Genomic DNA, 15,223 nt, shown 5'->3' on the forward strand with positions numbered 1-15,223 from the left:
TGGCTCGATGGCTGACCTCAGATAAGTCACTTCATCTGTTAGTGCCTCAGTTTTCCCACCTGTAAAAAAGGAATATTAATATTGACCTTGTAAAGCACTTTGTGAAGTAGGGGTGATAATGGCTACAACTTGGGTAAAAATGTTACCGAATCAAACAACAGCATGAATCGATCATACACCCAACATTTGTATAGATAGGATTTTCAGAGTTATAATAGTGAACCCTAGCAGAAATTTAGGTAGAGGCTTCAAATCAATCCCTATTTATTATGATGAGATAGGCATTTTCCTCCCAGTTGATATGTATCTTTGAAACAAAAGGCACTTTGTGCAAAATATATTTTTGTAGCAAAAAATTGGGTTAATTTTTTAGATTTTCTCCTGGGTAAAATATTTAGATTTTTGAACATTTTGGTGAAAAAATCCTTAGAAAGTAGCTACTTTTCCTCCCCAAAAATAAAATAATTTCCGCTGAAAGACAGTTTTACTAGTAACTTTGAAATCAATCACAACAGTAGCAATAATCTACCTTTTCTTTAAGGCTTTGTCTATCTTGTTTGTTTATACAGGAACTCTGTAAGGCAAACTTTTTTTAACATATAAAAACTGGCGGGTTCTAGGCCCTATTGTGACACAAAATAATAATAATAATAATAATAATAATAATGGTGATGCTGGTGGTGGTTGTGGTGTCTCATCAACATAGGTGTTAATAGGACCAGAATTTGGCTCCCAGGAACACTTGCCCTTCTCTGTTTATAAGTATAATACAATTTTAGTTTCGGCTTGAATGGTCACACATTCTGAACAGGGTGGTTGAGAAAAGTAAAGAAAGAAAGGAAAGAGATAGGTCAGCGAGGTCACTTTCTTTTCAATCTATGAAATCCTAAACATTATTCAGCTTGTAGAAGGAATACTGCAATACAAATAAAATGTGGAGCAAATTGGTTAATATCAGAAGATCCATCATCAATAAATGATCTGACTTTGATATCATAGTTGGAAGTAAAACTCCACTAAGTTCTGACAGAGTTGGAGAGATGCTGTAGCCATGATGGTCAAGGAAAAAAAACCCGTAAGAGACAAGGATCACAAAAATCCTTGCTTTTAAGTGTTCTTAAGATGCTCTTGCTCCACCAGAAGTTACTTATGTGGTGCAGGAATTACTGGGTGCAATCCTGTAGCTAATGGGTGCATCTACACAAGACACTAGAAGCGCAGTAGGCTAATTCCACTGGGCATTAGCACATCATGGCGAAAGCTGTGTTAATGCGCTAACACTCAGTAGAATTAGTCTACTGTGCATTAGCATCACCTAAAAGATGTGCTGGTGCTACTGTGCAGTAGTGCCAATTATAGCACATAAAGCGAGGACCTGTTATTACAGGTACTAAACTCAATGTGCCGTAATTATGGCATATTAATGCACAGGTAGATGTGCTAAATGTGAAGCAGTTAGATGTTCATAATAGAACTTCATTGGCTAAAAAAACTCTGTAACAATTATTTTGACTGCATTTCATACATATTTTGCTTGCACAAAAAATGCAACTGGGGTAATTAAAAATGTAGCTGCATGGCTTTGAGTATTTGCTGTCGTTTCGTGTATTGAGAACAAAAATGATGGGTGAACCAGTCAGGCAAACCTGTCTTGTCACCCAGCTCTGCAAAATAAGCTCAAATGCCACGAACTTCTATTTTACAAGCAAGGTCATGACATCATGTCATGACCATGTCTTGGGAGCTCTTACTAAGTACAGAGGGGGACTGACCCAGGATATTTGGGATAATGAACAATTCATGGTCTGTCTGACAAAGAGCTCATATTTTTTAAGCATAAGTGGTGGGTTTGTGGCCTGACTAGCCTGCGCCTGGATAGTATGTGGCTAGCAGGGTTAGTTAAAGACGTTGAACCTCTGATATTCTATATCAGGGATTTGAAACTCAGCCAGCCCCCACCACCTTACACCCTCCAGGCTGGATTCAAATTGCAGGGCTTTTCATGGGCCAGATCTGGACTGGCAGCAGGGCAAGCAGTTAATACACCCATTAATGTCTCTGCCCCTTCTAGGAGCCCTAGATGACAGCTCCATGGGCTAGACCTGGCTTGGAAGCCATATGTTTGACATTCCCATCTAAAATGAACCATTTTAGGTATAACATCCTCTTCTATCATAATCAGTAGTATCATTATTATCATCCATTTCTTCCTTACCCCTCGCAGAAAAAGATAACTTCTTATAATGGTTGCAAACCCAGTACCATTATTTCCTTCTGTATTTGTACAGCATTATTTGCTTGCATTCTTGTCTTGTAGGAGTATGGTTTGGGTTGGCTCTGTTAGAAATAATCTAGCAATATTCACATCATAAAAGTGCTCACAGAGGACCTGATCCAACTCCTTTTTCAGCCGGTGAGCAACTCAATGATTAGCTCGGTCTTTGGGGGAAATCGAGGAGGAAGGGGCAGCGACCGATTCTAAGATCTTTCATCCAGAAGGATTCTAAAGCCTTCTAACAAATGGCACACATGGGTTGCTCAATTTAAAATCAAAAGGGAGCATGACGGTTGGTCGGCTGAGTCAACAACACTATGCGCGAAGGGAGACAAATCCGGAGGAAACTACACAGTGAAGTTAAGTTAGCAGAGCATCTTTACACTTATGGACATTTGAACAAGGCACAATCCTGCACAGTGTTGTGGGATCTCTAATAAGCTTGCATGGTCAAAACTATGGCTTTGTTTGCCATCCCGAGACAGAAAGGGAAAAGGAGAGAGGTACCAGCTACTGTGATTTCTGCATAACAAAGCAAGTAAAGCTGGTAGGAAAACCTATAGATGATTTTGAGAGAAAAAAGATCCGAAAAGACTGCTTTGGGAGAGAGCTGAGACATTCTGTGAAGACTGATTTAAAAAATATTTAAAACAAAGACAACATTTTCATATGTGGGCATTGTGGATAACTTAAGACCTCAGGCACCTTGTGTCCTGCTTTGAGATGTTGACCTATCAACATCATGTATATTTTCAAGACACTGGTAACTCTGGAAAATCAGCCCCACTGGGCACGTCTACAGGTGCATTAATGTGCTGCAATTACAGTGCATTAAGTTTGTACCTGTAATAACAGCAGTAGCACCAGTGTTCATCTTTTAGGTGATGCTAATGTGTAGTAGATTAATTCTACTGTGCATTAGCACATTTGCATGGCTTTTGCTGCGATGTGCTACAATTAATTTACTACTACTGTTGTGTAGACATGGCCACTGTGTCTTAAATAGGACCCTCAGAAATGGACACACACACCATTAAAGGAATTAGACCATACTGGTTTATGGTTACTCTAACAAATAGTTTTGATTGCATGATGGACATTATGAATTGACCCCCCTCCTCACCCAACAACATTATGGAGATGTGACCTGTAGACAACAAATAAATTGCCATGATAATGATTATCTGAATGGATATCTAGGATAGGAAAATGGTGATGGAACGACTAAGAATTGCACATCTATTGTATATCAATCACTTCTTCTCTGGGTCACAGGGAATTCATAAACCTATTTTAGTTATGTGCATATGAATGTTTCTTAGACTGGTTCCAGTTCACTAATGATAGCTTCTGTGGTTTTTCAATACCTCTCTAAAACTACTTCAAGCAAACGAGCATCTTTCTTACCGGTACTCCATCAGGCTACATATTAAAAGCTATTAACAAACACACCTCACTGAGCCGATACAAGTGTTAAACTTTTAATGGTAAATACTAAATATTTCATTTAATGGGAACTTCCCTTCACCCCTGCTCATGAATGATGTTTCACCCTCCACTAAGAATGATTGCAAACATTTCTGACAATAATTAATTTTCCGTTAATTATTTTCTATTTCTGTACAGTGTGTTCTTTTCACTCTGGCTCTCTAACAAATTTGGCGTTGAGACCCCTTCACCCTTTCCATCTATTCAAGTACAAGGTTCCATTCTTCATTAAGGCTATTTTAAAATCTGCAAAGAACTGTTTTCCAGATGTGGATATGTACAGACAGTAATTGCACTTCATGATCACTTCCAGCTGCCCCAAATGCTTGCCAACAAATTCCCATAAGGAGCGCATGTTTTGTGCTGCAAATCAGGGAGAACATTGTAAAATGATAATGTGTTGCACTCTGCAGTACCTACAAGAATTATGGACTTTATAACTGAACTAATTGGAATTAGGCTTTGCTTTAAAGGTCAAGAAAGTGACAAAGAAACTGAATCTTTGTACATTAATCTGTTGGATTGATTTTTAGAAACAGTGTGTACATGTTGGTTGGGTGCTCCTCATTTTCATAAGTTATCTGCTTTTTTATATTATAGACACATTGCCTCATCTTATATGCATAGCAATCTTAGATGTTGAATTTGGATGCTGACTGAGACACGCTTATTCTTCTGTCAAGCAACACATCTCATGCTTTTAACTCTCATGACCTTCAGATTGGGGAAGACATAGCAGAATTTAAAGTCATGGGCTAAATATACTGCTGGTACCGATGGCTAAAACTGTTCTGATTTCAGTGGACTTATGTTCACAGTGTCAGTGAATTTGGTCCTATGGTTTTTATCATCTTCACTGTATGTGAGAGTTTCTGGCGTCTTTCTTCCATTTGACTCACAAACCAGTATGTTTCTTGGCTGAAATGTGACCCTGAGCACAAGATCAACAAAAGGCACCATTTAAATCCCTAAATTAACAATAAGTCTCTAGCTTGTATTCTGGGTGTTTTGATGTGGTTTTAAGTTCTGACTCTTATCCAGGGGTTGCCTGAACCTAGAAGAGCCACCAGAAGAGCTTGGTGAAGTCTCATGAGCTTCCCACACCAAGGGCACATAGGCAAGTTGCCTGGCTGGAATTCACATTCATCATCATTGACTCCCAAGCTCAAATATCCACGTGCCCATTTACAGGTGAGTCATCTGGGTACAGCCTATGTATTTCTCAGCTCCACTTCGACTCCAAAACCCTGGAGATTAAGGGTCACAGTCTCAGAAGTTATCATCTACAGCTGAGCTACCATTGCCAAAGAGCTCAGCTCCCATTCTGGCATGTCAAGGAAGAGCTCCCCTGCAACCAACAGTTTCCACTGAGAACAAGAACAGCATTGAGATCAGCAGGGGTGATGGATCCAGAAACTCTATAAAGCCTGGCCATAAGAGCCAGACTGTGCCTTTTAAACCAATCTCCATCCTGGAAAGGGGTTTCCTACAAGGATTGTGGTTGATTCAGCCAAAATTCCTCCTGAAAAGTGTATGTTGGTAGATTGGCTTCCTGTGGAAGCACAGTAATGACTGGCCAACAAACTACATTGCTGTTGGTACATCAAGAGCTCATGGGATTATCAACAGGAAAAACTATCTGCACCAAGAGCTCTGGGATTGGAAGGGAACTCAGGGGCCATCTAGTCCAAAGCCTTGCACAGATGCAAGATATGGTATTCTTATACTATCCTAGATAAACATGTAACCAGGTTTTTTGTAGAATTGCCTTCCTTGGAGATTTTCAACTTCTTGGGCAGCTTGTTCCTAATGGGACAGTACCTACCCAGATTGTAAGGATAGAGAGGGATCGTTCTGGAGATGACCCTTATCAGTTAGGAAAGCATGACCCTTTTTTGATTCAACCTTGATTTATCCAGCTGCTCAACTTGTTAAAATCAGAATTGCAGTTTGGCCCACTGCAATAGCAGCATCCTATGCATAAATCAGCCTCAACACAGATTTATTTAAATTGCAGCTATACCTTAAAAATCAACTCACTAAAAATAGCCTGATGTATGCTGCTGTCATTTTATTTCAGGACAGGCTGGGGAAGCGAGGTGGGCCTTTTAAATTTGTTCAGTGGATAAGAATCCAACTAGGGAGCTGTAGAGAGGGGGGAAAAACCCTTGGAGATGACAGAGTTTCAAACTCTAAACACTTTATTGACACCCCTCCCTTACTCTTCCAGGGTAGATTGCAGAAGAGAGCAATCTTGCTGAAGTCATGCCAGGCTAGATGGAAACCTCACTCACATAAGCTTTTTGAAAAAGTGGGAACCTAAATTAGGTTTCTAAAACCAAACTAAAGCCCTTGAATATGTCTAGACTGATTTTCAAAATGGCTCAGCATCTAGCAATTGCCATGCAAGTCAGGAAAAACTGCTCGGTGCTGAATGTTTGGGCAAATCTGGTCACACAAAGGGCACTGCCAGACATGCACTGTAACTCATGGTGCCTCATGGGAAGTGCCATGAATTACAGTGACCCCCCTTCCCCTCTCCCCGCCTCAAGAGACGTTCCCTTTTGGCTCACTGGGGGGAGGGAGGATTAAATTGAGCTCCACTTTGGAGCCAATTCAGGAGGAGCTGTGGTCTGCAGCCTCTCTTCCCTAATCCCATCCGCCTCCTCCTAGCTCTGGTGCTGTCTGCATGATGGGAGGGTGTAGAAGGGATGGGGTGGAGCTCCAGACTGGGGTTTTCTCAGTCTGTGCTGGAACGGGGAGAGGTGCATTGAAGCCCCCTGCTGTAGATTGTTTTCAAGGGGCCAGTAGTGTAACAAATATCACTTCTGTAAGTGCCCAAAGGGTCTTTCTTTAGTTACCCAGGTTTGAGTGTCTTGGCTTGCTTCTGCATTGCTCTCATGTCTTCGTGAGATGGAGAAGTTGCTGTAATTAAGGCTCCATGGTCACAAAAAGACTCTTTGCCCTCCCTACTAACTGGTTTGGAGGAACACCAAAGGGACTATGAACTGTAACCTAGTTAGTCCTCCACTGAGTGAGGAACCGCACATAGCACGACAAAGTACAGGTGCATCCCAGCAGGCCAGAGAGACCTGAGAAAATGCCCAATGCCCAAGTATCTGTCAAGTACTTGCTAAGATGTAATTGTGTGAAGGATGATGATGCCTCTTAAAAAGTCAAGATGCACCAGGGAAAGGAAGGCGGTGTTCTGCCTGTGAGCCGGTGCCTCTGCAGAAGTGTGAGTGAGCGTGTGGGTGTGTACATATGCATGTGCTAACTGAGACGTCTAGGTGTAATAAGAAAAAAAGATAAAACTCCCTTACATTGGAGGTTACTGTTCAGGAACTCCAGTTCTCTCTACTGGCAACACTCCTGGCTCCTAAGAGTCAGCTCCAATCGGACTCCCCACAAAAGTAAGGGGAACACAAGAGAGCCCGAATAAAGACTCTTTCCTTTATATGTCTAGCTTAACCTTCTCTCAGAGCTACTTCTAGGGCCAACATTGCTGTGCAATAGGAAAGTGCTTGGACCCCTGTTCTCAGGAGGAGGAACAAAGGCCAAGGGCAGTCAGACCCAAGGAAATCAGAAGCTTGTGGCAGCGGAAGAAACTGGACTCAGATCACTACAACCTACCCTGTGGACCATCCTTCCTCTCTTCTTTACCATCACTATTTCTCCTTGCCCTACCATATTAATAAGCCTGAACTTTACCCACTTCATATATATTACTGCCAGACACTAGCCCTTACCTAGACACCAGGTTTTGAATAAGAGGATATTACCGCATTTTATATTCGTAAGACTTGATTCACCATCCATTAAAGTCAGTGGAAAACCTCCCATTCAGTTCAGTGAACATTAGGTTGGGTTCACCTGATCCATAGATCACTAAGGAGACATCCCATTGACTTCGGTGGGTTTAAGTCCTAACGAAATAATTAGCCCCACACTCACCCTCACCATTAATCATTCTGAAGATCAAAGTGTGCTGTCTGCACTCGTGCTGGGTAGCACTTATTCATAAGCATACTCTTGCTGGCTGTTGGGGCACTACTCGCTGGAGTAACTGCTACTCACCAGACAGAGTTGCTGAATCTGATCCTGATGAACATAAGTATCTCTCTTTAAAGGTATTGCCCATTTTAGCTGCTTGTGTTACTTGCTAGTTAGAAAGGAAGTCTTTTATTTACTGTACAAATAAATAATTTGTGATTAAGAGGTGTGGCAAAAAAGGATTCGTGGCAATCTATAGCTATCATTAGGTTTTGTTGCCTGTACCCTATGGTCCATATTCTGAAGCAACATTAATTTAGTCTATTTTTACAAACAATCCTTCAATCCCATCCCTTCCACATCCAAACTCTCCCATATGACCGTGACTCATGTTCGAAGATACTCGTGGAGGTATCCATTGCCATGATTTTAGGTGATGGCTTTTTGCTATGCTTTCTAGCCGTTTCGGTTCTAGGAATTTCAATGCTGATGACGCTGCCTGGATTTACAGCCCAAAATTTCCCTCTCCTGGGGCATGAAGGAAGAGTGCATTGCTTTCAGGATTCAGTAGGCCGAGTAAGTATTTGCAGGGTCTTGTCCTTCGGAAATGGGACAGGCCAACTGCAGTGCGCCATGCGGTATCTCCCATGCTGCTTTTATCCTTCATCTGTTTAAATTTCTATTCAGGTGCTCCATATTGCTGCAGCAACCATTACACAAGGCTTGCCAATCAGTAGCTCCCGACCTCGCTCAGAGGGTCTGTGCATTTGGATTTACACGCTGCTTTAGCAAACAGCAATCTGCCTGAAAGCCCCGTGTGACGGTTGGTTTTATAAGGAATTTAGATGATAGTTATGTGGTCTTCCATGATAAACCAAACCTTCAGTCCTAAGTAGGAAAAACTCTTGCATTTGCTTGACCTTTCTTCCAAAACAATCAATATCTACAGGCTGTCAGGCCAATTAAATTGTAATCCAGTGGAGATACTGTTTCATATACTTGGCCTACTTTGCCTGACTGTCTAACCCAAAAACTGGAGACCTTGGAAACCCCTCAGTAAATTTCTGAGAGACAACGTGTTGTAGTGCTGAATTTTCCACAAGTATATGTGAGGCTAACGTCCAAAATAATAGCACTCTAAACATGATGAGAATCATAAAGAAACCACTTATCACTCTTAAGCCAAAATCAATAATAAATTTTTCTTAGCTCAAAAGGACAAAACTATTTGTTTCGCCATCACAACAGCAGGTCTTTCTTAACGATGAACTGACTCTGTCAAGCAGAGTGCTGCCTGGAGAAGCAAAATTAGCTTAACTTCACTAGCCTCTAATCAGAGAGGGATTAGGGAACTCTATCTGGATAAAACAGCTTCTGTCACCCGCTACGGAAAATAGGGTCTGTTTTAAATTTAGACACCCTTGATAGGCCTGGGCAGTGTCTTTGATTTGACCTTCACAACAGCAAATCAGGCTTCCCACATCTTGCCCACGTTTTGATTCTTTCCCAGGGGACTGTAGTGTAGCTGCACATTTTCTGCAGGTGTGATGCCCCATCTAATGTAAAAAGCAATTTATAAATTCATTGAAGCTACACATGCCTGAAATTGGTCTATCACTATCTTCCAGCAGTGCTCCGATCCTTCCCTGGACTTCTTCCTTGTCTTTTAACCATGACTATGTTGTCAGTCCCCTCTTCATGGTTTTGTAGGGTCAGCATTGCAGGCTGCAACCTGTGCAGAAGGCTGTTTGGATCTTCTTGCAAGGGCAGCAAAGGACCATAACCATGTGGCCATCTCTTCAAACAATTTCATGGGTTTCTCACCCATTTCTGGATCTGCTTTGAAACCCTCTATGCTTTGGTTCCACCTGACCCCACAGAACCTGCTTTCCTCCTCTTCTTTATGCTTTCTAAGCTTAGCACTGGTTTTGTCTTCACAAAACTCATGTTACACCTTCGGCAAAAGCCTCCATGCCTCCTTCTATACAGAGCACTATTTGTGTGGTCGTGGTCGATTCCCTCGCTCTATTTAAATCTCAACTGAAAATATGCAGTTCTTCTATATTCATTATTATTTATATATTAGGGGAATCCCTTGTATCAGACAAAAAGGAAGAGAGAACCTCTCTCAAGGATTTAGCAATCCTAACTGGCTGGAGATAGGAAGTAGCTCAGGTTGCAGAGTTGGGAAACCATTCACATTCAAGAAACACTTAAACTTTCCTTTAAGTTCCATACAAACCAATAGGATTTAAGTGTATACTTAAACACACACTTAAGTGTTTCCTGGAACCTGAGCTATGCGAAGTGATGAAGATCAGAGTCTTGACCCACATCCAGATTTCCAGCGTCTTAGTCAAGTACCCGAACCCCCAAACCATCCTAGGCTTTTGTCATTTTTTTCTCCCTCGGCTTTTATTTTTATTAAACTCTATAAAGCATTCACACTTTGTATAGACTCTCACACAATTTACAATGGCGTGCTCTCCGTTTTAATCGCACTTGTGAAAACATAACCTTCTCAGGTGAGAAAAGAAAGCGAAGTCAACAATAAAGGCTATAATCATAGTTATTGCTCAGAGTTACACAGCCGAAAAAATTTACAACTCAGACAATGGGTTTCAGTTTGAAAATATAAATTATAACCCCACCAGGGATCATTTTTACAGTGCAAAAACTACTCTTTGACACTGCCATGGGTTTTTATTAAGGAGTTTATAAAGGGAAATCTTAAATAAATACAGCTGGTACAAGCCACAAGTAGGACTGGATTATAGATGACAAAATTAGCCAGATAGATAGTCCCAAAGGTCTTTTCCAGACAGCATTTGTAATCACTGTAATAAGGGTATGGCACACAGGAGTACTGGAAAGAAAATGTTGGGGTTTTTTTGCCTGGCCCTTATCACAGGACACAGCTGAAGGTTTTTGGGAGGTTAGTGCCTCTATCACACGGCTAGGGGCAGTGTTGGCTGACTCCAGCGGCTACGGTTGCATCTGAAAATCAAATACAGATAAAAATGTGTTCACAATGGTTATCCGTCTTAAAAAAAGACAATTTCACCAAATCCATCTGTCATCAAACCCCCAATATTTTGGTGATAAACAACTATCAGCTTTTTGTGGAAAATTTTTATTTTTCATCAGTCTGTGTCACCAAACACAGTTTCTATTTGGCTGTTTTGCCTCAAGAGAGTTTTTAGCTTCTTTCCCCTCACATTCTTGCTGTGCTCAGATGCTAACCAGACTACAATTCCCATGGTGCATCATGGCATGGGCCTCTTATGATGAACCCTTATCAAGAAGGAAGACCCCAGAGTATCATGGGAAATGGGGTCCAACAAGATATTTCATGTCACAGTGAAGACCAAGACCATGGAGTGTACAAACATGGGCTCCCATGAGGCATCCCAGCAGTGTTTCTGGAGTGCTATCCTTTGCTTTTGAGTTGAAATATTTGGGGTTTTGATTTTTCTTTGCTGAAAAGACCATGTTTCCCTGGGAAAAGCAACCCTGTTTCCCCACCACTTCTAACCGCAGCTAAGAACTGTCCTTACCAGTTATCACTGCCAGCTCATGAAACGCACACCTGGGACTTGACAGATGTCAGTGCAGATTAACTGAACCCCCCAAAGGATAAGGGGATTATTTTGCCTCTTATTATACATGCCAGTAACTATTAAATGTGAACCTCAATGCCTTCCTTCGCACATCTTCCCAAAAGAATTGCTTCTACAGCGTTGCATTCAGTCCCTGAAGTAGATGATGTCCCACAAGAAATCGGGGTTTACTGCTTCTGGGGCTTTTCACTGTCGGGGAAAAGCTTGTTCCTTCTGCGCGTACATAAAAATGAATGCTGGCACTCAGGTTGTTTGCAAGGCATAGAGACCTACTGTCATCCCTGGCTTTATGGATGCTGTTTGCTCCTCTCTAAGATTGGTCCTCATAAACAGTTATCATACATGATTTAATGTAGATGATACAGTTATTAATTGCAAACAAAAAATGGCAGCTCACTGCTAAACTAAGGTAACATGCCCTCCTGGTTTCCATGGATTGTGTGTATATGCATATCCTTTTTTTATTATTATTATTTGCCTTCTATGAATAACCCATTAACAACATTTAGGTGTAGATATGTTTTGCGCAAACAGAAAATGCAACATGAATATTAAAGGACATTCATGGGACATATATGACTGATTCATAAACACAAGCCATAGCTAGCTAGCTAGGGAATGACCACCTTATGTGAACTAAGTGTCAAACAGAAATGACCCCTTTCATTGACAGTTCAGATTGTAGAAACCTTAATTTTTAATGCTAGTTCTTATGGGATGACTTAATGGCTTCAGATATTTTTTTTCAGAATTTTATTTAAGAATTTACCTTGACGAATGATTATAAGCAGAAAAATCAAACTGCACACAGCCCATGCACGGAAAGAAAAAGGCAGAAGTCACTGACCCCTGTGGCCCCTTCAAGTCCTGTATTCCTTAGTTCCATATACTGATTCGCTAGGAAGTATTGGCTCATTGCTGTTTCTAATATTAATGCTTTGCATTTTTATTGTGCTTTTTATTGTGCTGTGAGATCTTGCACTCAAAGATTTCAAAGCATTTCCTACCATGAACTGACATCACCATATACTTTCACAGGCCTAATCACATCAGTGTTACCGGGGCACATAAAAATGTGTCCTTTTCTTGCTTATGCTTTTGCAGAACAGCTGCACTGAAGTCAATGGGGCTGTTCCTATGCTTAAAATCAAGCCCTTCCTTAGGCACTTTTCAGGATCAGGGCATTCAGCATGGTGCAGCCTCAAGCCGCAAGTGACTTTCATAAGTCCACTGAGCTAAACAGAAGGAGAGCTGCAAAAAAGAGTCCTAACCGCCTGTTCTCAACTTTCCTGATCAGACTGCACTCATCCTCTGCATCTCACAGGTCTTTTCGTACCCAATATACCACTGGCATTGGCATGTTTGAAAAAGTAGCCCTTGGTGCGCACTCCCATGACACGTCCCTGTGGGTGGCACTGATTTGCTGAGAACTTGCTAGGAATAAGCACTCTTCAGCAACTGGATCAGCCCCACCGATGCAGAAAACTCCCCCTTCTGCCCCCCTTCCCAAATAAAACAATGGAAAGGCCAAGCCTGAAGGTTCAAACTTTCTCACCCTGTGGGTAAATAATTTATTACCACCTTCCTGCTCCAGCCCCACAGGTTTGACATTCTGCTGTATTTCATACCACGCTGGCCACAAACCTTATGAGGGTTTTTGAGTGTGTGTATGTGTGCGCGCGTGTGTGTCAAGGCTTAGAGAGTAGCTCTGAATTTTCTAATACTAAAGGGCCCATTTCATGTTATTTATTACCTCGCTAGCGTAGAAACTGAGACCTATAAATCGTAAACATGGGCTCACTAATTCTAGCAACAGCAAGTTTTAGTCACATGTAATTAAAACATCCCAAAGTCTTTCAGCTGTAATGTATTTCGAAATGACACCACTGGGACAAGGGGAAACTGGAGATGGAGGAATCAGCAGTATTTCAAAGCCACGGCCATTGTTAGCATCTTTGGGTCTCCAGCAGCACTGCTAGGCCCATAGGTTTCCTGAGATCCTTTTAGAATATATATTTTAATGGCAATTGCTCTGATTTGCAGGAACAGCATGGATGCTCGGCTTGATATGAAGCTATTTAGAGATTTAGGTGGGTTTAAAAAAGGATGGGATCAAAGATGACATTTCAGATATGGATGGGCAAACCAGACAGGACTAAATAACCTTTCCCCACCTTTCCCCTTCACCTTCCCTCCTGCCCCCCACCCCCCTCCAAAATGAGCTGGGACCTGAGCCTTTTATGAGGTTTGGTTAACATTCTGCTTCAGTTTAAAACTAGGAGGATCTGCTCTTTCTGCTTTAGTGAAATACAAGAACGAGGGGGGAAGCAATGCCATTGGGAGACAGCAACTTTAAATCTGATTAAAGGAATCTGTTTAATTTGTTTGGGTTTTTTCCCCATGTAGCTTATCATTACTCTGTCACAAGATGTTACTGCAGCCAAGAGATTAGTAACAGTCTGAGGAGGGTCTGCAGATTTACATAACAATGACAGCCTCTAAAATTAGAGCAGATAGAGTGAGCCAAATCTTTGGTTGCTGCAAATTGACTTAATACCACCGAGTCAATGGGAACCAAACCGATCCAACACAACTGCGGATCTGGCACAATTTTTCTTCCAGGAAGAATATAAAGTTTCACAATTTCAGGGCTGAAGACCACCAAGAATTACCTAGGGTTGGGCGACTTCCCCTCACAACAGATTATTGTGTAGCTGGTCCCCTTGAAGCATCTCTTACCAACCATTTCTTGAAATGGGAAACCAGCTAGATCAGGGGCAGGCAATTATTTCAGCTGGAGGGCCACTAAATGAGTTTTGGTGAGCTGTCAGGGCCACAAGGGTAGCTCCGCCCCTTGACAAGTGCCCCACCCCCTGGTCGCCATCTTGAGACCAGAAGTTCTTCTCCTAACCCCTGGCTGGAAGTCCCTCCCCTTGCCCCCCAGAAGTACTTCTTTTTTTTTTTTTTTTGGCAGGGGGTGGTTTACCATCTGAACCAGAAAATAACCAAGGCAGATGCTAAAAGTCATACGGCTACTATAATATATTTTAATTTTATTACAAAAATATTTTTGTCATGATTTGTGTTTGTGTACTGTATATAGAGGCGATTGCAAAATAACTCAAAATAAAGGCTTACTCTTGTATATTGTGTGGGGGGGGTGGGGTGTGGTTGGGGGTGTGTGTGTATGGTGGGGAGTGTGGGGGAATGGAAGGGGTGTGGCTGTCTGTGGGGGGGCAATAGTGTATGTTGACGGTGTATATGTGGGGGGTTGTGGGGACAGGGTGTGGGTGTGTGAGGATCCACCGCACACTTCCCCCATGGCACACAGCCGCTGCCACCAGCAGCAGCAGCAGACAGTAGGTGCTCAGGGTGCTTGTGGCTCCAGCCAGTGCTGGGGATCCCTTCCACTTCTGGTAGGATCTGCATGGCAGGGGTTGGGGAAAGCAGCAGGCTCCATTGTGTGGGGCTGCCCCCAGTGGTGCAGGGTGCTGCGAGTTGCACGTGTGCTGTGCAGAGCCCCACAAGACAGAGGCAGGCCAACCTGGCTGTGCTCCTCACCACCATGTGCAGCACTGGCCTGAGTTGCATGCCTCTGGGCAGCAGCTCCTGCATGGGCCACAAGCACCCTGAGTGCCCGCCACCTGCTTCTGCTGCTGCCACTAGTGTCAGGGGCTATGCATCATGGGGGGAGAGTGTGGAGGGTCCTCACACCTACCCACTCTCCCTCACACCCACACATGCACACTTGAGGTCTGCACTACTGCTGCCCCCTGAGTGTGGGCTCTGTGCTGCCGCCAGCCCCAACCCTATGTTCCCTGCCCCTACCCAGCTATAGCTTCCCCAC

This window comes from Alligator mississippiensis, chromosome 3, assembly GCF_030867095.1.
Source record: "Alligator mississippiensis isolate rAllMis1 chromosome 3, rAllMis1, whole genome shotgun sequence".
In the NCBI taxonomy this organism is placed as follows: Eukaryota; Metazoa; Chordata; order Crocodylia; family Alligatoridae; genus Alligator; species Alligator mississippiensis.